The sequence below is a fragment of the Hoplias malabaricus genome, chromosome Y (genome assembly GCF_029633855.1).
Source record: "Hoplias malabaricus isolate fHopMal1 chromosome Y, fHopMal1.hap1, whole genome shotgun sequence".
Taxonomy (NCBI): domain Eukaryota; kingdom Metazoa; phylum Chordata; class Actinopteri; order Characiformes; family Erythrinidae; genus Hoplias; species Hoplias malabaricus.
The window spans coordinates 73,748,275-73,773,619 of NC_089820.1; the positions used below are offsets into that span (position 1 = coordinate 73,748,275).

Below are 25,345 nucleotides of genomic sequence, written 5' to 3' on the forward strand. Positions count from 1 at the left end.
AGTGGAGCCTCGGCTGTAACTCAGACCCCCGCTGAGTGTGTGTTACGGTGTGTGGGGTGAGGCCGGGCGTTGTTTGTGTGTTGTTATCTCTGCCTGATGTCTCTCTCCGCTTTGTTGCGACTGGAGAGCGTGTGATTTGAGTTTAAAGTGTCAGTAATTGATTGAGATGATGAGGCCGGAGCTGCGGGGGATAAAAAACCGACAGCTGTGAACATTACGACTTAATCACAAACGCTGAAACTGTTTCAGACTCAGCTTCATCCAGACTGACTCCGTCCTTCAGACTGACTCAACCCTTCAGATTGACTCAACCCTTCAGATTGACTCAACCTTTGAGACTGACTTAACCCATGAGACTGACTCAATCCTTCAGACTGATTCGTTCCTTCAGACTGACTAAACCCATGAGACTGACTCAGCCCTTCAGACTGACTTAACCCATGAGACTGACTCAATCCTTCAGACTGACTCGTTCCTTCAGACTGACTAAACCCATGAGACTGACTCAGCCCTTCAGACTGACTTAACCCATCAAAATGACTCCAGCCTTCAGACTGACTCAACCCTTCAGACTAACTCAACCCTTCAGACTGACTCAAGCCTTCAGACTGACTCAACCCTTCAGACTGACTCAAGCCTTCAGACTGACTCAAGCCTTCAGACTGACTCCACCTTTCAGACTGACTCAACCCTTCACACTGACTCCACCTTTCAGACTGACTCCACCCTACAGACTGACTTAACCCTTCACACTAACTCCACCTTTCAGAATGACTCCAGCCTTCAGACTGACTCAACCCTTGAGACTGACTCAACCCTTGAGACTGACTCAACCCTTCAGACTGACTCAACCCTTCAGAATGACACCACCTTTCAGACTGATTCAACCCTTCAGACTAACTCAACCCTTCAGACTGACTCAAGCCTTCAGACTGACTCCACCCTTCAGACTGACTCAAGCCTTCAGACTGACTAAACCCATGAGACTGACTCAGCCCTTCAGACTGACTTAACCCATCAAAATGACTCCAGCCTTCAGACTGACTCAACCCTTCAGACTAACTCAACCCTTCAGACTGACTCAAGCCTTCAGACTGACTCAACCCTTCAGACTGACTCAAGCCTTCAGACTGACTCAAGCCTTCAGACTGACTCCACCTTTCAGACTGACTCAACCCTTCACACTGACTCCACCTTTCAGACTGACTCCACCCTACAGACTGACTTAACCCTTCACACTAACTCCACCTTTCAGAATGACTCCAGCCTTCAGACTGACTCAACCCTTGAGACTGACTCAACCCTTGAGACTGACTCAACCCTTCAGACTGACTCAACCCTTCAGAATGACACCACCTTTCAGACTGATTCAACCCTTCAGACTAACTCAACCCTTCAGACTGACTCAAGCCTTCAGACTGACTCCACCCTTCAGACTGACTCAAGCCTTCAGACTGACTAAACCCATGAGACTGACTCAGCCCTTCAGACTGACTTAACCCATCAAAATGACTCCAGCCTTCAGACTGACTCGACCCTTCAGACTAACTCAACCCTTCAGACTGACTCAAGCCTTCAGACTGACTCCACCCTTCAGACTGACTCAAGCCTTCAGACTGACTCCACCTTTCAGACTGACTCAACCCTTCACACTGACTCCACCTTTCAGACTGACTCCACCCTACAGACTGACTTAACCCTTCACACTAACTCCACCTTTCAGAATGACTCCAGCCTTCAGACTGACTCAACCCTTGAGACAGACTCAACCCTTCAGACTGACTCAACCCTTCAGACTGACATCACCTTTCAGACTGATTCAACCCTTCAGACTGACTTAACCCTTCACACTAACTCCACCTTTCAGACTGACTCAACCCTTCAGACTGACTCAAGCCTTCACACTGACTCCACCTTACAGACTGTCTTAACCCATCAGACTGACTTAACCCTACAGACTGACTTAACCCATCAGAATGACTCCAGCCTTCAGACTGACTCAAGCCTTCAGACTGACTTAATATCCCTGCATTCTCTCTCTCTGTGGTGAAACATTTTTACATTATTACAATTATTAGAGTTTCACACCAGTAATGCCCCTCTCTTTTTTTATTAGCTCACAGTAAGAGTTAACTCCCACCCCCTCCACCACCCATAAGAAAATAATGTTTCATTGTGTTTAATGGCTCACAGTGAGACACCAATGCCCCCCCCCCCCCCCCTCCAATTTAATTGGCTCACAGAAAGAAAGTAAGTCCCCCCTCATTTTTTTTGGCTCACAGTTAAATAGACGCACACACACCACCACCACCACCACCCTCCTTTTTTTGGATTACTATAAGACTGGAAGGCCCCCATAGTAAGAGAGTTACACCCACCCCCTCTTTTCTGTAGGCTCTGAGTGTGACAGGAACCTTCAGGTGTTCCAGTGGGAGCTTAAAGAAACATGTCTCTGTAAACTCTTGTTGTGTTAACAGTAGCTGGAAAAGATGGGGTCGTCGTAACTAAGGACTAAAATAAATACATCCCTATGAGAGTTAAAAAATAAGAACAAACCAGCCGCAGTGTGTGGTGTCTGAGAGCGTGGGGGCTGTGGGGGCCTGAGGGGGAGTTAACTGGACTGTTTTAAAGCTGTGTCTGTGTTTCTCTGAGAGAGGAACGGCTAAAGAGCCCCAGGAGATACGTGGGGTCAGGACGGCAGCAGGTGAGCGTAAACGCTGTTGACCCATGTCCGCTGATCTCTGGCTTTCTGAGCCTCTCGTGGTTGATGGAATACGGGCTTTCTTGGCCCTGGCGGTCTCCCTGATGGATAGCTGGTGGTCTTTTGGGGCTGAGGAGAGAAATGAGGAGGATCTGAGAGTGATTATTGCCCCAGAAAAGCTTTCTCTAATGTTCAGCGTCTCTTCTCCTAAGGGAATACGCCCTCTCTTCTCGCCCTACTTCAGCGTCCACAGCAACAACGAGCCTGAGGAAGAGCTGCGTGGGGGATACAGATACTACTGTTATTATTAACGTAGTTTTATCAGGTTTCATGGTTACACTGTTAATTACATAAAGACATAATGACTTACATTCACCTGCCGCTCACTTTCTCTCAGCTTCAAGGCTGAATTCCAGATCTCGTCCCATGGGTTCAGTCTTTAATTTTAGTGGAGTCAAAGCTTAAAGCAACATTATGTAATATTTTTATGTTACAGTTACTGCTTCAAAATCATTGTGATGCTCCACCGAGCTGTAATAGGGAGAACAAAGCCTCTGTTGCTACTTGCTATTCCATGCTCATCACTGCAGAATTTGCACTATGTAACTTTTGAGGAGGTTAAGAAATTTAACTCCGACACAGCTTCTCTCTCTGTGCTGGAGAGAGTCTCACAGTACTCAGAAGCACAGAAGCCTGCTAAAAGATCCCATTGTGTTGCATAATGTAAAGGAAAATAAAGTTATTCACTGTTAGCCACATTAGCATTTTCATCATAGGATCTAATGGAAAACTGTTTTTCTGCTCTTTTTTTTAAAATCTGAGTGCATTATTCACACACAGATCATATACAAGCTTCAATAATCATCTTATTTTACTCCTGATTTGTTTCAGTGTTTGACTACAGACACAAGCTTTATATAGTATCAGTCTTTTCCCCTTGTTTACAGGTAAATAATTGGTAAATAATTTGTTCATGCTGTCCCTGTGCTCTGAGAGTGGAACAGACTCTTGGAGGACAATGTTTTATAGCCAATATCTGCCTAAATTAATCCTCTGGTTTGGCTTAAAGTTTAATAAAGTAGAGAAATGTTTCCATGCCGATGCAAAGGTGGGGCCGAATCCCAAACGTCTCCCTCCACCCTCCATATGGCACAGTATAAGTCATAAAACAACGGTCTGTGCACTCGCTTAGTGTATTTTTAGTAACCTATAAGGTTCACGTTTCCATGTGGAATTAGTGTCTAATTACTGTCTGGGAGCAGTATTATTAGTTTATTATCTGTGACGTGCACAATGTAGGGAGCATGACACCAATTGGGATGCAGCCCAAGCTCTTCTACAGACTGACACAGACGAACAGAGCTCTGTTTACAAACGTGATGTGGATAAATGGGTGAGGGATCCACATTTATATTTTTTTAACGTCTAAATTAGGAATAGAAATGTTGACAGAAACAGTAAAACAATTTAAATACCACAGGTTGTGTGTTTGAGTGATGAGGGGGTTCGTAATACGGTGGCTACTCTACAACAACCAGCAACAACCCATGGATAGAGGCTTCGTAGATGCCTATGTAGGTTTAGGTCAGTTTCCATGAAGGGCTCAGGTAGGGGTCATGTCGCCTTATAAACGATGACCAGTCAGTATTTGGAGAGAATTATGAATTAATTATGAATCAAGGGTCTTGGGCTGATTTAAAAAATGATTAAACAAATAGCAAAACTGCCTTTATTTTGCGCCTCTCTACAGAACGGCGTCTCTGTGGTTTCTCCAGCTGGTCACAACTGACCGCTCTGTAACTGTGTAGCGAATAAAATATGCAGCTAATGGACTTTCAGAGCTTTCACATTCCTGAGATTTGGGGGGAAGTCTCCTGAGAGGGTCTCTGTAATTCAGAGTCATGGTGTCAGCTGTTGTCACTGGGGGTGGGGTTGGGAGAGGGGTTTAGGAGGGGGTTTGGGCGTCTGTTTGAGGCGGAGGATGGGCTATTTCTCTTTGTTATGGTAAAGGAGTTACTGTGTAACCAGGAGTGAACACTAGGAGTGGGAAGTCGTTGAGGGAAACTGGATTTCAATGAGTGGAAAAGATTTTGGGAATGTGTTTGTAGAAGTTGGAGAGAATTGTTTATTGAGGAATTAAAAGCAAAATATATACAACATTCTCAACATCTTGTTTAACAGGGGCTTTGAGATTTGATTAACAATGTTAGTAAACTATATAAATTAAGGGGATATGTTGCGTTCTTTCAGTGAACAAAAGAGTAAAAAAACGGGGGGTTGGGGGCTGGGGGGGAGTGGGTGGATGAAGGGTATTTCTAAATTTCTAAATTTCACAATACAAGTTTGGAAAAAATTAACTAATTTCCTTATGAGCAAAATAAATAGCAGTCAAATGTTCATTGTCCACTGTGTTTACTGTAAACGTCTCCAGTATTTATATTTAATTATGCTGTTATATTTTCATACAATCAGTGTAATACAATGGTGATAAAATGACAATAATATCACTTATTGCAATTATTTCTAGGGACGATATATCAGCCACCAAACTGCTGCTGAGACAGGACTAGACACAGCTTTTACTTCTCTGGGGAGATTTTAGACTAAATGTTGGACCATTTGCAGTGAGGATTTGATGGTATTCAGCCATGTGAACATTACTGAGGTCAGTGAGGGGGGTTGTATAAACATTTCTGGCTCTACAACTCATCCCAGAAGTGTTGACTGGAACTCCATCAGTTCAGAAAATGCAGTTAAGTGTCTAAGCTTCAGAGCTGAATTTACTCATTGTAAAAACTATATTCCCATAGTGAATCATGATTTCCACGTCTGATGTGTTATTAAACTCCTCCGTGTGTTTGGACACATGTTCCTGGACACGTACCTCTCTCAGGTGAGCTGTTCGTTAAAAAAAAACAGAAAAAAAGGAAAGAAAGTAGCTCCTCCTTATCCTCCTCCCATTCAAACAGGATGAAATGTAATCTCTGTGATGTCATACAAGCCCCGTCCCTCGACATGGCTCCACCTACTTTTGCCCCCCCAGGGCTCTTGGAGTGAGCTTTGTCTCAGGAGAGAAGAATTGCCGTGAAAGCACATAAGGAGACCGAGAGGAGCACTTCAGAAACCCCCAGGGACACGGGGACATTTGGGGGGTTTAATAACACTCATCTGGTGGATTAAAACGTCTGGAGGACGCTGGACAGTAGACTTTTAAGGTCTCCTCTCTTTGGAACAACTTCTCTCAGGGATTTCCCCACCTGCAGGAGCCGTGTGAAAGGGTTTGGACGCTCGTAGCGATCGCTCGCAGGGACTAACTAGGAATTAAACGGGAAACTAATCAGGATTGTTGTTCTTCTGGAATTCCTGTGGATTATTTGATCCCTGTCCTCGTTGTTTTGGGATCGCATGGCTGTGGGTAAGTTTACTAAACACCTGCTCTGGTCTAAGCCCAAGCCTGAGCTGCAGTTTTAAGACCTTGTGTTCTTTTAAAGACAGAGAGATGTGACTTTTGAAATGGAGAAAATAGAATAAAAGCTGAGCTTGTGATATTCCAGATATTTCATCAGATCAGTGTTTGGAATTCTGGTGATTTCCCAGAGGACTTTCACCTGGCATCTTTTTGTTGTTGAAAAAGAAAGTGTGTTAAAGTTTGTTTGGACTTTAGACGTTGTCAGGCACTGACTAAAGTTGAACACAGAGACAGAGACGTTGTTGACAGTTTTTAAACCCAAAGTTGTGTTTTTCCACCAGAGGAATATTGGGAATGTTCATGTTTTAATAAAAGTGTTTAAAAGTGAATGATCAGACCCTATAGACGTTGTCCTGGATGGTTTAAAATGTAGGGCCATGTACAAGACCTCGTTTTCTGTTTTTAAACCCAAGGCTGTGGTTTTCCACTGGAGAAACATTGGGAATTTGTATTTTTAACTCAAGGTTGTGATCTTCTGTTCAGCGCAGGAACCTTTGTAGCTGGGTGTATTAAGGTTTTAAAAGGCGAAAGCTTTAGAGTTAATGATGTAGCTGTGGATGGAGTTTATGTTTTATTTATAAATATTTATGTTCTATGATGTTGGATAAATGTGTAATTTTTGCATCTTTTCCTGAATGTCTTTCCAAATTTTGAGATTTAAATTTTTTACAATTATTTTTAAGCAGTGTTGGAAATTTGGGAATTTTTTCTTTTTCATTTGCAGTTACAGAATTTTTTTGGGCATTGTCGCAGTAAGAATAATATTGTCTTTTGTGTTTTTTTGATTTGGGAGATTTATTTGCTTTATTTTTGCATTGTTTTCATTTTGTCCTTTTTGTTCGGAATGTTAGGAATCTTATTGCCAATTTTTGTCAGTGTTGTGAATTTTGCCTTTTTTATTGTCTATATTGGGAAAACTATAACCTGTGTTTATCACCAGAGTTAGGAATTTTGCCCTCTGTTATTAAGAGAAAGTTTTAAAGTGAAAGAAGCGTCTGCTGAAACCAATCTGTGTGAAGATAACCGCAATGTGAAACGAAACACTTGCTTCACATCTCTCGAGGCCCAAGCTTGCCGTATTGTACTATGAGAAATGTTTGGAATTTGTGCGTCTTTTCCAAGCTCGTTTTCACCGGAGGCGCTGATGGTCCAGTTGCTTTGCGATGATGGAAATTTGTGGTTGTCAAGTCTTTAAAAGAGAACAAATAGACTTTATTGTTTTAGACTTGGAGGGAAAGAAGTTCACTAAGTTGAAGTTATTTCTTCTCCTTGAGCCCAAGGCTGTGATATTCCACTGTGGAAATGTGGGAATTTCAGTCTGAGCTTTCACTGGAGGAGCTGGTGCTGTGCTTGTGCAAATTAAAGTCTAAAATAAGTGTTTTAAAAGGATGTGAATGGTAATTGAGTCAGATACCAATTTAAAATGAAGCACAACACAATGGTAAAGGTTTATTTTCATTTGTGATTTTTGCGTTGTTTTTTTTTCTTGTGAAATATTTGATTTCACTGATCTATTTCTACTCCGAGCCCTGTTATTAGACAGGGTGATCTCTCCTTGAGCACACTCAGGAATAATCCATTACACAAGCATATCCATTGATTCTGATAGAGAACAGTCCGTATATGGTCCTCAGTGTAAGCTCCAGCGCAAAGTTAAAGGTTTATTTTCTTTTTCAATTCCTTTTAACTGGAATCTGATTTCTCTTTTCTCGTGTACCCAAACTTCCAGAATCAAGTGTGGCTTTCTAATACTCACAAATATTCCATTACGTGAAAACAGTCCTTAAATCTACAGCAGCGGAGTCTTAATTTGGAATTAAAGTGAAATCCTGTGTAAAGTTGAAAGCTTTTTTCTTTTCATGTGGAAAGTCGTGAGCTGCGCAGGTCTTTCTCTCGTGTGGAGCATTCTTCCGTCTTTTCCCAGAGCACTTTTACAGCTCCCTTTGTCCGTGGATTCTGGCTTGTTAAGCCTAAACAATGGTTTAACCTCGTCCTGGCTCTGCTCTGCTGGCTCTTTTGGCCCATTGCCCTGGTTTGGTTTGTTTCGGGGGGTTTTGAATGGGGGTCTGTGGAGCGGAGTGGTGGTAACTCGAAGGTGAGACGCCCTGCCGTGAAAGTCGCAGCTTGTTTTTCCAGTTGTCTCCTGTTTTATCTTCGGTCCCGATCTGGTGTGGCTGTTTCGGAGGCCGTCCGGAGCGCTGGAGGTTTCCGAGCTCGGGGGGGGAAAGGCAGCTGGGATGATTAGAGGGGACGCTGGAAAATGAGAGGATGGTTTTTGAGGCGGCAGTGGGGGAACCGTGCAGGCTTCTTTGTAATTGGAGAGAGAGAGGATTGGAGGAGAGCAGGGCTTGGGAATGTTGAGAGATGAGTGTCTGTAACGGAAAGGGAGTGGGATTTATGGATGCGGTTCTGGATGGACGAGAGGGAGAGGAAAGTGCTGAGTAAGAGACGGACACTGTGATATGCTACTAAAGACAGATCCTGCCAAAGTTGAGGGCTGAAATTTAGTTTGGAATTCTTTAAATTCTTTCCTTAAAAAACATATGACGTTCTACTACTACTTTTCCCAAAGTGAACATGGGATTTTACAGGGGGTTATCCACAGTGATGGAAATCGGTATGGAGTCTAGGTCCGTCACAATAATTACATTATTGATTTATCATACAATATATGGACATTACCTCAATAAGTTTCGCTGATCTCAGTATCGCACACAAACAATTCCACAGTTGGAATGTTCTTAATATTAAACGTTTTTGTGTAAGGAATAACTGTAATTCAAAATTCAAACATTCCCCTGCTGTTTTGTCATTGTATTAAAAATCATTCAACAAAAAATAACCTAAAAATGAAGTAGTGTGGAAATGGCGAGTGAAGAATTTATTTATTTATTTATTAAAAAAAACATTCATTCATTCATTATCTGTAACCCTTATCCAGTTCAGGGTTGCGGTGGGTCCAGAGCCTACCTGGAATCATTGGGCACAAGGCAGGAATACACCCTGGAGGGGGCGCCAGTCCTTCACAGGGTAACACACACTCACACACACCTACGGACACTTTTGAGTCGCCAATCCACCTACCAACGTGTGTTTTTGGACTGTGGGAGGACACCGGAGCACCCGGAGGAAACCCACGCGGACACGGGGAGAACACACCAACTCCTCACAGACAGTCACCCGGAGCGGGAATCGAACCCACAACCTCCAGGTCCCTGGAGCTGTGTGACTGCGACACTAACCTGCTGCACCACCGTGTCGCCCTTAAAAAAAACATTTTATTACAATTAGATGTTACATAAATGTTACATAAAAATGCTATAAAATGTATTTGTACATGCAATTAAAACTCCATGGATGCAATTGCTTTATTGTGATATAATATAGTCGTAATATCAGTGCCATAAAATGGCTACGATTTCTGTGACAATATATTGAACATATTGAGTCTGTAACTAAACAGAAGTCTCAAAATTAACCTGATGCATGAGTTAACCCTCCCACACCCCCAACACACACACACACACACACACACACAGTTTGTCTTGTTAGCATGTGCATGTTTTAATCAAAACCTAAGCCATATATGTTCAGTTCAGTAGACTGTCCTTTGTTATTGGAGATCGCTGATTGACAGAGGGCTATAGTGCACCCCCTCTACCCTTTCTCCTACTGCTTAAATATTGTTTGTTGGCCCAGGAGAACCGGTTCTGTCTCAAACAAGCTCCTGCTCGCGTGCTACGTTGTGATTACAGCTGTGAGGAGCGGTGGGAGTAATGATGGCAGGTGTTGCTCAACACTTTTGTTGCTCAACGCTTGGGTGTCGCCGTCGCCGCGGAAAAACAAAAGAGCAAAAATATGTTGTTTTTCTGTTTTTCTTTCCCCCTCCATTTGCGCTGTCTGCAGCTGTCTGCGGGCGTGAGGCTTAGACGGCCGTCTCGCTGCGTTGCAGGAAAACACCAGCACTCCTTTGGGGATAGTTAGTGTCTAAACAAGCTCAAAGTTGAAAGAGGGAATGGAAAAGAATAAACTCCTGTTAATCATCCACCAGCCGCTCCACGTTCACCTGCCAGAGCAGCTCAGGAAATTAAACCATTAAACAACAACGCGTTGACCTTCTTCTCCACAGTGGAACACAGTTCTGGTTTTTAATAAAATGTCTGTGGCCTGCTCTGGTCAAAACCCCACAACCCACATAGCAGCCTTCTCCCCCTGTGTAAACAGCCCTGTTCAGAACACCCACTTTCAGCGCCTGTTCCTTTAAATGATAATGAGCCACTCGCTGTTCACCCCGACCCTGAGTGTGTCGGTGGGCTCCAGAGACACACATTAATATGCACATGCACTGAACAAGAGATTTCTTCATAATATGCCCCCTTTAATTACCCCTTTTTTTTTTGGTAATTTCCTGCTTTAGCACCTCCTACTCCTGAGAAGGCTTTGGTCTATATTGCTGTGAGGATTTGATGGATGTTGGACGGTTAGTTCTGAATCCCAAACCACACTCCAGCTTACCACCAAGATACTGAATGCTTCTTCATCTCTCCTCTTCCACTGCTCCACAGTCTAAAGCTGGGGTTTTTATGCCCCTCTCACTTCACACTTCATCTCCCACTTCAGCCTTAGGCTCATGTGCAGCTGCTCCAAAGCTTGCACTTTTTTGGAGATCATAAAAACCATGTCTGCAGTCTGTGCCGCTTCATTTATTTTAAGGCACTCGTTGTAAGTGGGTGTCTGCAATGTTTTAGAAACATCAATGATATGTAAATGAGCTCAGTACTGATTGGCGGCACTTCCTCAGCAGGACTGGGTGGAGCTAAGCGGCTGTTGCTCCAAAGTCCAGCGCTGGCGGGCTTTACACCCCTCATGTCCACGTTTAGCATTGAGCAAGAATGTCATGCTTTTGTCTGCACACTCTTTCCAACTCCTTTAAAATGTCCCCACTCTGTGTGTTCACCTGTCTTCACGTCTGTAAATCATGAGACGTCTCTGTGTGAAGTGGAGAACAGGAGCTGAGAGCGTGGGGAGACAACCTCCCTCCCCTCCGTCACTCCTGACCTCCTGGGTATAGGGCACTGACCTAAAATTCCTTCCGTTTTACGACCCTTTCCTCCTCCTGTGTCCAGCTGCTTCCCTCAGCACTCGCTCCGGGCTTCAGCCTTCGGAAAACGGGGGCCACTATCTGGACAATTCCGGCTTCTCTTCTGGGAACAGACGGCAGGTCCTGCTCCGTGTGGTTCCACGATTCAGTTCCTCTTTCACAAGTGTGACAGGAAATACATGCTCCTGCTCGCCCGGCGTTTCTTCTGAAATCGAGGGCATTAATCAGAATTCTGCTCCTGACACTCGTCTGGGAAAGTTTTTAACCTGACGTCAAACGCTTGTTGTGAGGATTTGATGACATTAAAGATGATGTTCAGGATTTTAATCCAGTACACTTTTATAAAAGTCAGGGGTTTCCTCACCATTTGCTCCTCTTCATGTTTGTGCTGGAAAAAGCTTCGGTGTTTGTACATGGCCCTGGCTTTGTTAATGTCTCAGTGTCTCAGTCCATACTGACTCAGGACAATCAATCTCTCTCTCTCTCTCTCTCTCTCTCTCTCTCTCTCTCTCTCTCTCTCTCTCTCTCTCCATTCCAGCTCACCCCAAAGGTGTTGAATTGTGCTCTGTCCCTCCACTGCTCCACAGCCTAGTGCTGGGGGGCTCTACACCCCACTAGTCTACACTTGGCATTGGGCATGGTGAGCCCAGGCTCATGTGCAGCTGCTCCAAATCATCTCCCTTCATTTTGTGCTCATCTGTAGAATTTACACACTGTGTCTGAAATATTTGAACTCCCTCTATATGAGTAGGTGTCTACAAACTTTTGGATATTTAATGTGTATGTAAATGAGCTCTGTTCTGATAGGCTGCTCTGTACTCAGTATTAATGGGTAATGCCAGCCCTTTATGATGAAAGAATTAGTTGAAAATGATTCAGATGAAGGGGTTAAATGATGTGAACTGACAGTTTGTTTCCCAGAATGCTTCACTTGGACCCGTGCCCTGCTCCAGTGTGATTAGGCTCTCAGTTTGGTGTGATGTGGATTCGGCGGCGCCTCCGATGGGAGCCTCGGTGGAGGCGAATTTCTCTGCGCTAATTCGCTGTCGGTGGAGGTTTGTGGGGAGGGGTAACTCCAGTTTAGAGCGTGATGCATTTATTTAATCTCTCTCAACTCCAGGTGGAAGGTAACACGCTGCTTAACATTGCAAATCAATGTCTTTGAAGACACGGCTGAAAGTTAAGTAGCTGTTTACTGCCGAGCCCTCGGCTGCTCTTTAATCACACGTAGCTCTGAGTCTGCGTTTACTCCCACAGACACTCTAACCATGTCACATGCCAAACTCACACCACGGCACGACCAACCTCACACCACATCAAACAGCAAACTCTCACCACGTCAAACGCCAAACTCTCACCACATCAAACTCCAGCCTCTCACCACATCATAAACGAAACTCTCACCATGTCAAACTCCAACCTCTCACCACATTAAAAACTCCAACCTCTCACCACATCAAACAGCAAACTCTCACCACGTCAAACGCCAAACTCTCACCACGTCAAACGCCAAACTCTCACCACGTCAAACGCCAAACTCTCACCACGTCAAACGCCAAACTCTCACCACATCAAACGCCAAACTCTCACCACATTAAAAACTCCAACCTCTCAGCACATCAAACAGCAAACTCTCACCACGTCAAATGGCAAACTCTTACCATGTCAAACACCAAACTCTCACCACGTCAAACTCCAAACTCTCACCACATCAAACTCCAACCTCTCACCATGTCAAACACCAAAATCTCACCACATCAAACAGCAAACTCTCACCACGTCAAATGGCAAACTCTTACCATGTCAAACGCCAAACTCTCACCACGTCAAACGCCAAACTCTCACCACGTCAAACACCAAACTTTCACCACGTCAAACACCAAACTCTCACCACGTCAAACTCCAAACTCTCACCACATCAAACTCCAACCTCTCACCATGTCAAACACCAAAATCTCACCACATCAATCTCCAACCTCTCAGCACGTCAAACTCCAACCTCTCACCACGTCAAACTCCAACCTCTCACCACGTCAAACTCCAACCTCTCACCACGTCAAACTCCAACCTCTCACCACGTCAAACACCAACCTCTCACCACGTCAAACTCCAACCTCTCACCACGTCAAACTCCAATCACTCACCACGACAAATCCAACCTCTCACCACATCAAACGCCAAACTCTCACCACGTCAAACACCAAACTCTCACTACGTCAAACACCAAACTCTCACTACGTCAAACACCAAACTTTCACTACGTCAAACAGCAAACTTTCACCACGTCAAACACCAAACTCTCACCATGTCAAACGCCAAACTCTCACTACGTCAAACGCCAAACTCTCACTACGTCAAACACCAAACTCTCACTACGTCAAACACCAAACTCTCACTACGTCAAACACCAAACTTTCACCACGTTAAACAGCAAACTTTCACCACGTCAAACACCAAACTCTCACCATGTCAAACACCAAACTCTCACTACGTCAAACACCAAACTCTCACTACGTCAAACACCAAACTCTCACTACGTCAAACGCCAAACTCTCACTACGTCAAACGCCAAACTCTCACTACGTTAAACGCCAAACTCTCACTACGTCAAACGCCAAACTCTCACTACGTCAAACACCAAACTCTCACTACGTCAAACACCAAACTCTCACTACGTCAAACACCAAACTTTCACTACGTCAAACAGCAAACTTTCACCACGTCAAACACCAAACTCTCACCATGTCAAACGCCAAACTCTCACTACGTCTAACTCCAACCACTCACCACATCAAACAGCAAACTTTCACCATGTCAAATGCCAAACTTTCACGACATCAAACGCCAAACTCTCACGCTCACTGATATATTCACATACTCGTGGTAACATACTCATTCACTCGTACACTCACATTATGTCTTCCTTCACATAGTCACTCACTGATTCACTTATGCTCACTCACACACAGTGTGTGTTCCCACACTGATATACCCACTCACAATCACTGAATCAATCACTCAGTATCTCACCGACACATTCACTCACTCATTCTCACTTACTTCCTCTCACTCTCTCACTTACTCACTCACTCACTCACTCTCTCTCTTGTTTTTGTATCGTGATGTGACTTAGAAACACTTCCTTGAGTCGGAGGAGGCTGGAGTGTGAGATTAAATATATCTGACGCATTAAAATGAGGGGGTTCCTAAATGACGGCTCAGATCCTCTGAATAAACAGGGCTCTTCCTGCTCGTGTACAGACCTCACATCTTCGCTCTGACCCTGGTCTCTGCTGAGGAGAAACTCCGGGAGAAGCTGCAGAGAGGAGGAGCTCAGATGGAGAGAGATGGGGGGATAAAAAGAAGCGTGAGACTCTTATTTGCCTGCAGACGGAGATAAGCTGGCGCTGACGCGAGAGGCAAATTAGTTCCCGCTTTTCTGTACGACAGTCGCTATCTGTTCCCCTTCTCACGCAGAGAGAGAGATAACAGCTCACACTGACTCTAACTACACCTTACATTAGTCACTGAATCTGTAATATTAGATATTAGAAACATTGCTGTGAGGATTTGGTGGCAATCAGCCCATCCTCTAAGTCCTGTCGGGAGAACACGGTTCACCTGCTCCACAGCCTGAGGCTGGAGGGCTTTAAATCCCTCTGTCCCCCGTTTGGCATTGGACATGGTCTTTTTGGACAGTGGTGACCTTAAAACTCATGTATCCCTTTTCCTCTAGAAGTGTGGCTCTTGAATTCATAATAAAAGCTATATCTATGTATTTGGGCCATTTGATTTTCATTTAAAAATGAAAAACAGTGCTCGAAAACCACACTCTGTAATCATTATACACATGGCAAAAAAGACCCACCGCAGTATCTGCCGCTGTGTCACAGGATTATGGGGAAGACGAGGGTTTTCCTTTAGGAGTGTGAAGAGATTTTGGTCTTAACAGCTTGAGTCAACTCCATTTCTTTTTTAAAAACGGAAAATATAGCTCTGAAATATCCAATGTTATTTTCAGAGCCTGGTTCCAAAGCAGCGTCTCTGTTCACAGCGAGAGCGACAGAGTAAAATCACAGTAAACAGAGATCGCTAAGAGGAGTCGACTCCCAAAGATTCAAATCTTCCATCTTCAATTGTCATTAAAAGTTGAGGTTGTGTCGTGTGGTAGTTGTGATTACACACGTTGTATAAACACCTACCTTGTGGTTCCTGGTAGTAATGTGACTATACCACCCCTATTTTAGCCTCATGTGCAGCTGCTCCAGAGCTTTCCATTACACTTGTTCACTCATTAAAAGGTCTGTCTGTGTTTTATTACCATGTCCTTGATTACGGCTAGTGATTGCTGGGGACATTTTCAACCGGACGTCAGACAAAATCAGCCGTGACAGGAGCAAATAGATGGAAACATGACAGTTGTGATCATTGTGAATGACCATTTTGGTCATTAATTGTGATTGACAGGTTGTACATCCTCATTAACGGTCACACTGCTGTGTATGAGTGTGTACTGGTGTTTATCTCTCAGTAACCCAGCGACAATGGCTTTACACCGATCTGTTTATGTGGCCTGAGATCAGTAGGATCTTGATTTCTGGGATGAAATAAATGTGTATATTGTGGTTATATAGTGGTCACCTGACCAGCTGCATGCTTCATTAGAAGAGCAGGTTTAGTAGAGTTTATTAGACTTAACACTATGTAATATTTTTATATCAGCACTGCAGAAACTGCACTATGTAAGTTTAGGAAACAAACCCTCTTCTTCCTTAAGCCTCCCCCTTGATTTCAGGACAGTGCTGTAAAAGTGAATAACTCTGCAGCTATTTTTCACAAAACAAAAACTAGATGAGAACTAAACAAAAACAATCATTTGAAGATGAGAACCTGTTGTTCACATTTGCACTTTTCGTTAAATGTTTAAATATGAACGACCTGTTATTTTAGATTTAAAAACACACACAATCACAAGGAAATAAAAACAGGAAAATGCTTGGCCTGTTTGCTATTGTTATTCAATACTGAAAAGGAGTCAACTGCCAAAGAATCAATTCAGTATCTGGTAATCCAGTATCTGGATTCGACTCATTCTCGGTTTTGAACGACTCAGGATTTATAATATTCATCAGTTAATTCATTCATTGTCTGTAACAGAACACACCCTGGTTCTTTGCAGAGCGACACACACTCACACATTCACTCACACATTCATATCAATGTTAATTAAATACAAAAATGTGTTTGAATGATATTGTGGCCATTTTCCTTCCGTAAGTTTGCACAGCAATATGTTTTAAACGTAGCTAGAATTTTTATCTTTGGTTTTTGAAAGTTATTTAAAAAAATCTAAATTAGTTAAAAATTATGTACAATAAATACATGGCTAAAAATAGATTTTTTAATTGTTTAATGGACTAAAACTAGGCAAAAATATTTTTATTTTTCATCGACTAAAACTAGATTAAACGAACAATAATTAAATTATTAAAATGGGAGTCAAACGTAAACACATTTTAGACAGAAGGCTACAACTAAATCAACACTGACGTTCCTATATCCTTTCTGAACACTAACGTCCCTCAGAAATAGACCCCCACCCACCCCCACCCCTCTGTGGGGGGCCGCTAATCCCGGGCTAGCTGGTGTGTCTCTCTCTGATGAAGGCGATGCCTCGATTGGTTTATCCTCTTGGCCGCGGTTCAGGGAGCTGATGTGGAAGAAAGAGAGCGAGGACAAATCAGCAGTAAAACTCAGTGCAGCAATGCTAACGTGGCTCAGAGTGTGTGTATGTGTGTGTGTGTGTGTGTGTGTGTTAATAACAGTGACCTGCATCATTGTAGACCTCTGGGGTAAAATTACTCACCCTGTAATTACAGCACAGAGGTGAGCTATTATAACATTACCCCAGCGCTGGGCTGTGGAGCAGTGGAACTGTGTTCTCTGGAGGATGGACCTCCATCCACCAGCTTTGAGAGGAGTTAAAGAGTCTGAAATAACCCTCCACCACCAGTCCCTAACCTCACTAATATTTAGATGGCATTCAGACACATAAATATAAACATATGCATATGATTAGTGTGCGGAGCTTTATCCCTCCAAAGAAAACAATGTTCCACAGTTCCACTGCTCCACAGCCTTGGCATTGAGCCCACATTTTTTTATTTAACTTTTATTTAACCATGCAAGTTTTTAAAGGGGATGTCTACGACTGTGGGGAAAACACCTTTTAAGGTGGAATGGTGTGTTTGAGAAAAATAACATCTGTTGTTTGTATGTGGCTGAAGTGTAATTTGTAAGTTTTTATTCACTGTTTGAATTACCACAGAAACTCATTTGTAACTCGATCTGTTTGGTTTTGTAGCACCTTTGGTAATGCAGTTAGCCATCTCTAGAGTTAGGAGACATTTCCACCTTAAGTGACCGTAAAAATAAGTCAATATCATCTCGGTTCATGCTTTTGAAGGTTTGGAGTTTTGGAGTAACACCAGATTAGGGTGTTAATTAATTGAAAATGATTGAAATTGACAATCAGAACTTCTGATCGATATAATCTTGCCTATATTTATTATATCATTTTTGTTGTTTATTCTGTTAAGTCCCTACTGTGTGTTCTTATATAATCCCTTTAAAACCACACTACCATGCTGTAGTCATGTGATTCTGCCCCTATCTGCGACAAGGAGGAGAACCTAAACGCAGAGGCCGACCGAGTGACTCGAGCAGCTCATACCAAAGAAAAACACAGCATCTGTAGTTTGGAGGTGCTGTGTTTACACTATAATTAAGACGACGCTTAGCGACCAAAGCACAATCACACACCAAATATAAACAGTGTGCAAAAACAAGAGAGGAACAAGCTCCCAGCGACATTAGAAAAAATATCCCATGTTTAATACAGGAGCATATTGACATTGTGGTCACGGTGTGTTCTCACGGTGCTGACCAGTCCGGACCCCTCTGATCTGTGTGGGCTGGGGTGGGGTGGGGGGGTTTTGGGTCGCGGTGTCGGAGATGATGACACTTCTCTGTAAGACGAGATCTGCTCTTTAATTATTTCCTTTGATTCATCGACCTGATTCACACCAGTCTCTCTCTTTCTGTCTCACTCTCTCTCTGTCACTGTATTTCCCTCTGACTCTCTCTTTCACTCTGCATCTTTCTCTCTGAGAGAGGGAAATGTGAATAAAAAAAGCAAAGGAAGAAAAAATGAGAAAAAAATGGGACAGGAAAAGGTGCAGAAAAAATGAGAGAGGGGAGAGATGTATAGAGAGAAATGGAGTGTGGAGAGAAGAAACAGATGAGAATGAAAGAGAGGAGCAGTGAAGCAGGTGTGGGAGAGGGGGAGGCGTGATGGGAGGAGGAGAAGGAGGAAGAGGAGTGATAGAGAGAGTGTAAGGAAGATGGATTCCGTGTCAGGTTCAGTGCAGTGGATTTCATGCAGAACGCTGCTCTGCACTCGTCTGTGGCGGAGAGAGAGTATTCTGTCGCTCGGGCAGAGGAGAGAAACAATGCTTTTCTGTCAGAGTTCAGAAAAAGAAAAACCTGACACTGAAAAACAGTTCAGTCTCTCTCTCTCCTTCTGTTTCTCTCTCTTTCCCCCGTATCGCTACTTATTTTTCTTCCACTTCCTCCTCTCCCTGTCTCTTTCACAACAGTGTGTTTTGGTCGTCCTCTAGTCCAGTCAGTGGACACAGGACGCTTGAAGGCTTGGTGGACTGTTCTCAGTCCAGCTGTGACACAGAGGGTTTAAAAACTCCAGCAGCACTGCTGTGTCTGATCCACTCGTACCAGCACAACACACACTAACACACCACCACCACGTCAGTGTCACTGTAGCACTGCGAGTGACCCATCACCCAAATCACACCTGCTCTGTGGGGGTACTGAGCTTTCAGGAACAGGGTGAGAGGGGGGTAACTTAGTATGCAGAGCAACAGATGGACTACAGTCTGTGATTGTAGAACTACAGAGTGGCCGGTGTTTGGTCAGTGGACGGTGAGTGTGTGAGCTCTATAGTTATAGCTCTGTGTGACTCAGAGTGAAACTCTCAGCACTCCACAGCCTCCACTCTTCAGTGTAAAGTCTGTCGTCTAAACCCCCCCCCCCCTCTTTTTCTTTCTCACAGGAAAGTAAAGCGCATTGGCTGTGCTTTTGGGGACCCAGGCCACGGTGGCTCTTTTGATCTCACTCCTTTCAAGTGGAACTCTGGGTAATTTGCCTGTCGCGGTCAAAGTGAGTCACAAGCTGTCAGAGAAAGCCTTTATGCTCTGGAGCGTTCCTCCAGCAAAGCCTCCAGCTGTCTGAAACCCACCCCGAATTCCCCCCCCCCATATCCTTATCTTACTCTGCCCTATCTATCACTAACCACTCGGACCCCTTCTACCTGCGACTGGAGCTGGAGCCCACTCTCCGAGCACACACACCTGAGGAACCATGAAATGTAGCGTAGGCACTTTGGAGTGGAGAGAGAGCATCCTTAGTTTGCGTCTTTAAAGCTGCACTGCGGTGAATTAAATGCAGTGCACATGTCTCTAATCCACATCTGCTTTTAGCTTTGAGATCTGTGATCTGAGATCTGTGGTGGTGAATGGAACCAGACGTCAGACTCAAAAGACTACTTTACCGAGGTCATTGAAATAAAATGGTCACAGGTATGTTTACGAAACCCTGTGATGTCTTTTCATGATGCTGTTGAGATGCAATGTCAGCTTAAAGTAACACTAGGTAAGATTTGGTATTTTTGCTCCTGGGCTCCCTCTACAATTGCTGAGTGTTAATCAGTTTTAGGGCGGCACTGTGACTCAGCAGGTAGTGTCACAGTCACAGTTGAGGAGTTGGTGTGTTCTCCCTGTGTCTGCGTGGGTTTCCTCCGGGTGCTCTGGTTTCCTCCCACAGTTCAAAAAACACGTGTTGGTAGGTGGATTGGTGACTCAAGTGTCCTTAGGTGTGAGTGTGTGTGTGTTGCCCTGTGAAGGGATAATCATAATAATTTTTAAAGCTGTAATTTTAAGGTAAATATGCTGCTTTAAAGTGTAGGGTTTTTTTTTAGCTACAACATGTCCCAAAGTTTCTAGACACTCATTAACATCCAGTTGGGTAGAAGTGTAGTGTCTGTGACCATCCAACTTGACCTCCAACCATGTTTAAGTGGTGGTATTGCCATCAAATCCCGACAGAAATGTTCCTGCAACTAATGTAACGCCTTTCTGGAGGAGTAAAGGGTCTGGAAACATTTGTGTTGCCATATTGTGCAGCACCAGAAGAGATCTGCTAATCATAGAAGCTTGGTTTTGTATGATACACAGACGTGTGCCGAAGTTTGTGCATTCCTGGTTCAGTGTCATTCTCTTGTGGATTTTCTGAGTGATTTTAAGTGAACACATCCTCTACACAGAACATTTTAATCCATGGTTACTGTTTGTTACTGAATGTTTCCTTATGCCTCCTAGGGGCCATTAAGCTATCAAAATGAAAACGAAGGGCCACGGTTAGCTTTCTCTTCTTGTGTTAGTCTGCTGATAGAGGAGTCCCGGCGAGTGCACATTCACACTGTGAAATGATGCACAAGGCTTTCTGTCCAGTTGGGGGTGCTGTGTATGTTTCAGAGCTGACCCCTGTTGTGTTTATTTAGAGGAACAATAAAACACGGTCTATTTCTTAATTATATTCCTGTTCGTGTTGTTAGTCTGTTGTTCTGAATCCGTTTCTATGGAGTGAATTTTGTGTCAGAAGTTTTACATAAGCCAAAATCAAGAGCATCGCTGGCGGTCTGGGCGTGGCTCTTTCCCGGGGGGGGGGGGTTTCAGAGCACCTGTCAGTCCAAAAGTCAGTGACCAATAGAGATTCAAGGTGAATGCCTTCATCTAGGACCCTCCTACCCGTGAAAAGTGTTTCAAAAGTCAGAAACAAAACTAAAACGAAGCAACGATTCCAAAGCAAAAGTCCTTATTGGAAAAATAAATGTAAATAAATAGAATAAGTTCATAGTTTCATAAAAGATGTTTTCACCCCCACAATATAAAGCTTCTGCCCTTGTTATAAGACCTAGAGCCTGTATACGGTGCCGTGTAACGTACAGAGCCTGGCTCGCTCCGAGCGCAGCGTCCCATTTTGCTGTTAACCCACATTCTCCTCCACTCTTCTGTTCCTGCCAGAGTCTGGTGTCCTGGCCTCCTTTCCCTTCCTCCGCTGCTCAGAATCAAGAGTTTTCAAACACTGCCTTGGTCAGGGACTCTGTCACCGTCGGAAATAGCCTCTCGCTCCCAGGCCACTGTCCTTAGGCCTCTCTCCTCTTCCAGACACCAGCGGACACTTTCCTTTCTGTTTGTCCAGTACAGAGAGAGACAGAGAGAGAGAGAGGTTTGTGAGTGAGATACTTAGTTTGTTTCACAAGGTGCCTCACCTTTTCTGTCAACATTCTGCCTAAAATAACAAGGATTAAACAGAATGTTTCTGTCCCACATTAAATACACCTTAATTTCCACAGCTGTTGTATTCTTATGCCGAGGTGCTAAAACGTTTTGGCTGCACAGTTTAAGGTGGAATGGAAAATTAGCACCATTAGCACCATTAAAGGTGGACTGGTGCCAGGCAGTTTAAGGTGGCACTGACAGTTCTGCTCAGAAGCTCAGAGGCCAGAATGTGTTGTATATCTATGATCTGTTTTTCTGACTCTTGGTTTTTATAATTTTTTTTATTTGGGTTTTGTTTCAGCCACAAATTTTCATTTCACTTTTGACTCGATCTGCTGCAGCTTTCATTTCCTCACACGCCCTGGACTTACCGTCCTAACCCTCTGCCCAGGTGCCGTTCTCCAGAGAGTGGGACGAAGCTGTGAAATTGCGTCTGTCCGACCCCGAGCTTGTGTTGTGTGCAATTAGACGAGATAATCGGTCCGATTTAACCTCCCGCCGCAGCGTGACGTCCGTAATTGCCTCAGCACTTCAGGATCATTTCAGAACTGGTTCCCATTCAGGAGGAAAGTGGTCTGCGTCCTAATTCTCGGAGAAAGGGTTCAGCATCTCCTTCTGGTGATTGAAGCACACGTCCAGAATAAGTAATGTCTGCAGTGGAATACAACACAAGTCCTTGACAGAGCTCCTGGACACAGACACTGTCCAGAAGTTTGTAGACACCGCTTTTTAACAAAGGACTTCAGCTTCTTTAAGGTTAACCACAGCCTGACAGCTCACACAGCACCACATTATGATGCTAAAAGCGAGTGGTGCTGGAGGAGCAGAAAAGTTAAAAAGCGAGGGAATTAAGACGGTTCTGCACCGTTCAGAAGAGTAGCTAGTCTGCTAGGCTAAGATAAGTGAAGCTGAAAGTGCTAAACACCACATCACCCACCGTGTTCCAGCAACTGAGGCTCAAATCTCACACACGTTTAGAGATAAAGCCTCATGTCTACAACGCAGAGTCCACTGAAGAGACTTCTGTTTTGTTTGTTTTCAGATTCCTTCCTCTCTGTTTTAAACCCAATTTTGTGCTAAACTCACAACTGCGTAGAGCTACTGGGCTTTGGTTATTTTTTCCCCACCACCCGTTTTCAGAGTGTCACATCACCAATCAATGAGCTCCCACAGCGCCCCCTCCTTGTGGCTCTGATAAACACAGAGGAATGAACTCATTTGTCAGTGTAGTGACTAGACATTCGCAGAACAGAAATCTGACACACCCCACACGTTTTCATTTTAAGATACCGTTATAGCCCCAACCCCACTACCTAGCTATAAACACCCATAAAAATACGCTCTACTCCTGCAGGTGGATCACACTGACTCCTCTCAGCGTGAGCGTAAAGGAGTGACGTTGAAATGGAAAACTTCTTCAAAAACACAGATCTTGAACTTTTACACTGCATTTCCACTCCTCTGACTCCAATACACGCTCTAGTCCGGGAGGAAATGTTACCTGATATCTGCAAAGCTGACATTCTCTCTCTCTCTCTCTCTCTCTCTCTCTCTCTCTCTCTGTGTCTCTCTCTCTCTCTCTCTCTCCCCCCGCGTCTCGACCATGGGCTGGAGCAGTCGAGTCAGAGTTTCGACGTTTGACTGACGTGCCGTCTCGCCGTGCACTTTTTAAAACTCTGTGGTATTTGTCATGAAAAGTGGTATCGGTTTTCTAATCCTCGCTCTCTGTATGTAGGCCATCCTCCGAGCCGTGACACTTCATAATCTCTGGCTCTTCCCGCCCTTTTTCTCCTGAGAAACTAATCCAGACTCACACTCTCTTTTCTTCTTCAGCTGCAGAAACTGTTAAAGGGCCAGTACCCTGTATTTCTTCATTTGATTTTTTCCTAGAGCTGCGTGATACTGGAAAAAAAATCTCACGTTGCAATATTGTGATATTTAAAATGAAAAGAAAAAATGTCACTCACGGGGCGGCACAGTGGCACAGCAGGTAGTGTTGCAGTCACACAGCTCCAGGGACCTGGAGGTTGTGGGTTCGATTCCCGCTCCGGGTGACTGTCTGTGAGGACTTGGTGTGTTCTCCCCGTGTCTGCGTGGGTTTCCTCCAGGTGCTCCGGTTTCCTCCCACAGTCCAAAAACACACGTTGGTAGGTGGATTGGTGACTCAAAAGTGTCCGTATGTGTAGCCCTGTGAAGGACTGGCGCCCCCTACAGGGTGTATTTCCGCCTGCCACTCAATGATTCCATGTAGGCTCTGGACCCACCACGACCCTGAACTGGATAAGCGCTTACAGATAATGAATGAATGAATATCACTCACATAAAGTCTGTGGTCTTGACAGTTCTGAGCATTTTCTCAACTCCCCTGTCCCCCCTCCACCGCTCTGCACTGTTCAGGCTGTAGAACAGAGTCTACAGATTCGGTCTCTTTTGTCAGTAAGATGTGTGCAGATAAATATAAAGCCAGACCCATCCATGTGAAATTGCACGTCCTGCACTGTGACTGTTGAGCACATTCTCATCACGATGACGATGCTGAATCGATATATTGCCCGGCCCTAGTGGCCCTAGTTAGTTCTTGTGCCTGATTTTCTCACTTTATGCATGTTTTTATGCACCAAGTCCAGCCATAATTTATTTTTAGTCATTTTTCAGACCTCTCTTTGCTGTTTTTCCTCAGTATTTAGGACCTATGCATACAAATCATCTCTGTCCTGATTGGATATATCCCAAGGATTGAAGCACTCAACGTATATTCTGCCGGAGTAGCTGGTGGAGGGATATGTGTTGGTTTTTGTGACATGAAAAGAAGAAACGAACCTAGAAAACAGATACTTTTTACAGAATAGATGCTGTATTTGTACGTTAAAGCATTTACAGTGTTTATACACTGCAGAAAACCGTTTCTAAAAGGTAGAAATCATTATATGACATTGGATATGTGGTAATTATATTAAAATATTGACGAAGAAGTGTAGAATTAATGGTTTAACATGTGGAATTGTGTTCGATGAGGAGAATTTACCTGTTAAAATGAATCAAACTAGAACCCTGAGCCATGTATTGCTCATGATATTGATTTAAGATGAATGGGATTTCACTCCTGAGTGAGTTGCAGTGTGACTGCTGTGTAATGCTCCATGTAGGTCGTGTTAAATCAGACCTGGTCCACTTTTACCTGCCGTTTGAGTGCAGCGTATGTGTCCTTGTTTTTTAATAAGTCATGAATTCAGTTTCCCATGACTATGGGCCCTTTAACGGAACACACAAGGTGTGTGTTGCAGGATCCGAGGGTCTCCCGAGGCGGTCTCTTTGTGCTGCTGAGCCGTGACTCACACACATGTTGTGTTTTTTTTATTTTTTTTTGCCCATTGTATCGAGCTCAGATGTTCTTTATGATTGAAGACTTAAAGGGCTCTGCTCTGGCAGCTCTTCAGATGTGGCCTTGTTAGGATCTGGGTTTTCTGCCTGCGTTTGTGACTGCGTTCTGTGAGTAATGGACTAATCAGCGCCTCGTCAGCTTAAAGGCACAACCCAATATCACTCGCCCTGGAGAGATACTGGGGATATTGTTCTCTCTCTCTCTCTCTCTCTCTCTCTCTCTCTCTCTCTCTCTCTTTCTCATACACACAGAGACACACACACACATGGGGCAGTGT

The 25,345-nt window shown here is 44.0% G+C and overlaps 1 protein-coding gene across 5 annotated transcripts in view; it reads left to right on the forward strand.

Moving 5' to 3' along the window:
* Positions 1–25,345, forward strand: part of LOC136678357 (receptor-type tyrosine-protein phosphatase F) — a 187,723-nt gene that overhangs the window by 45,897 nt on the left and 116,481 nt on the right. The window contains exon 1 of one of the 5 annotated variants that reach the window (XM_066656389.1): positions 5,786–6,116. The exons of the other annotated variants lie outside the window; for them this stretch is intronic. The gene's annotated coding sequence lies outside the window, so the exon portion shown is untranslated. Of the gene's footprint in view, positions 1–5,785; positions 6,117–25,345 lie in introns of those variants that run through there. 5 annotated transcript variants of the gene reach the window in all.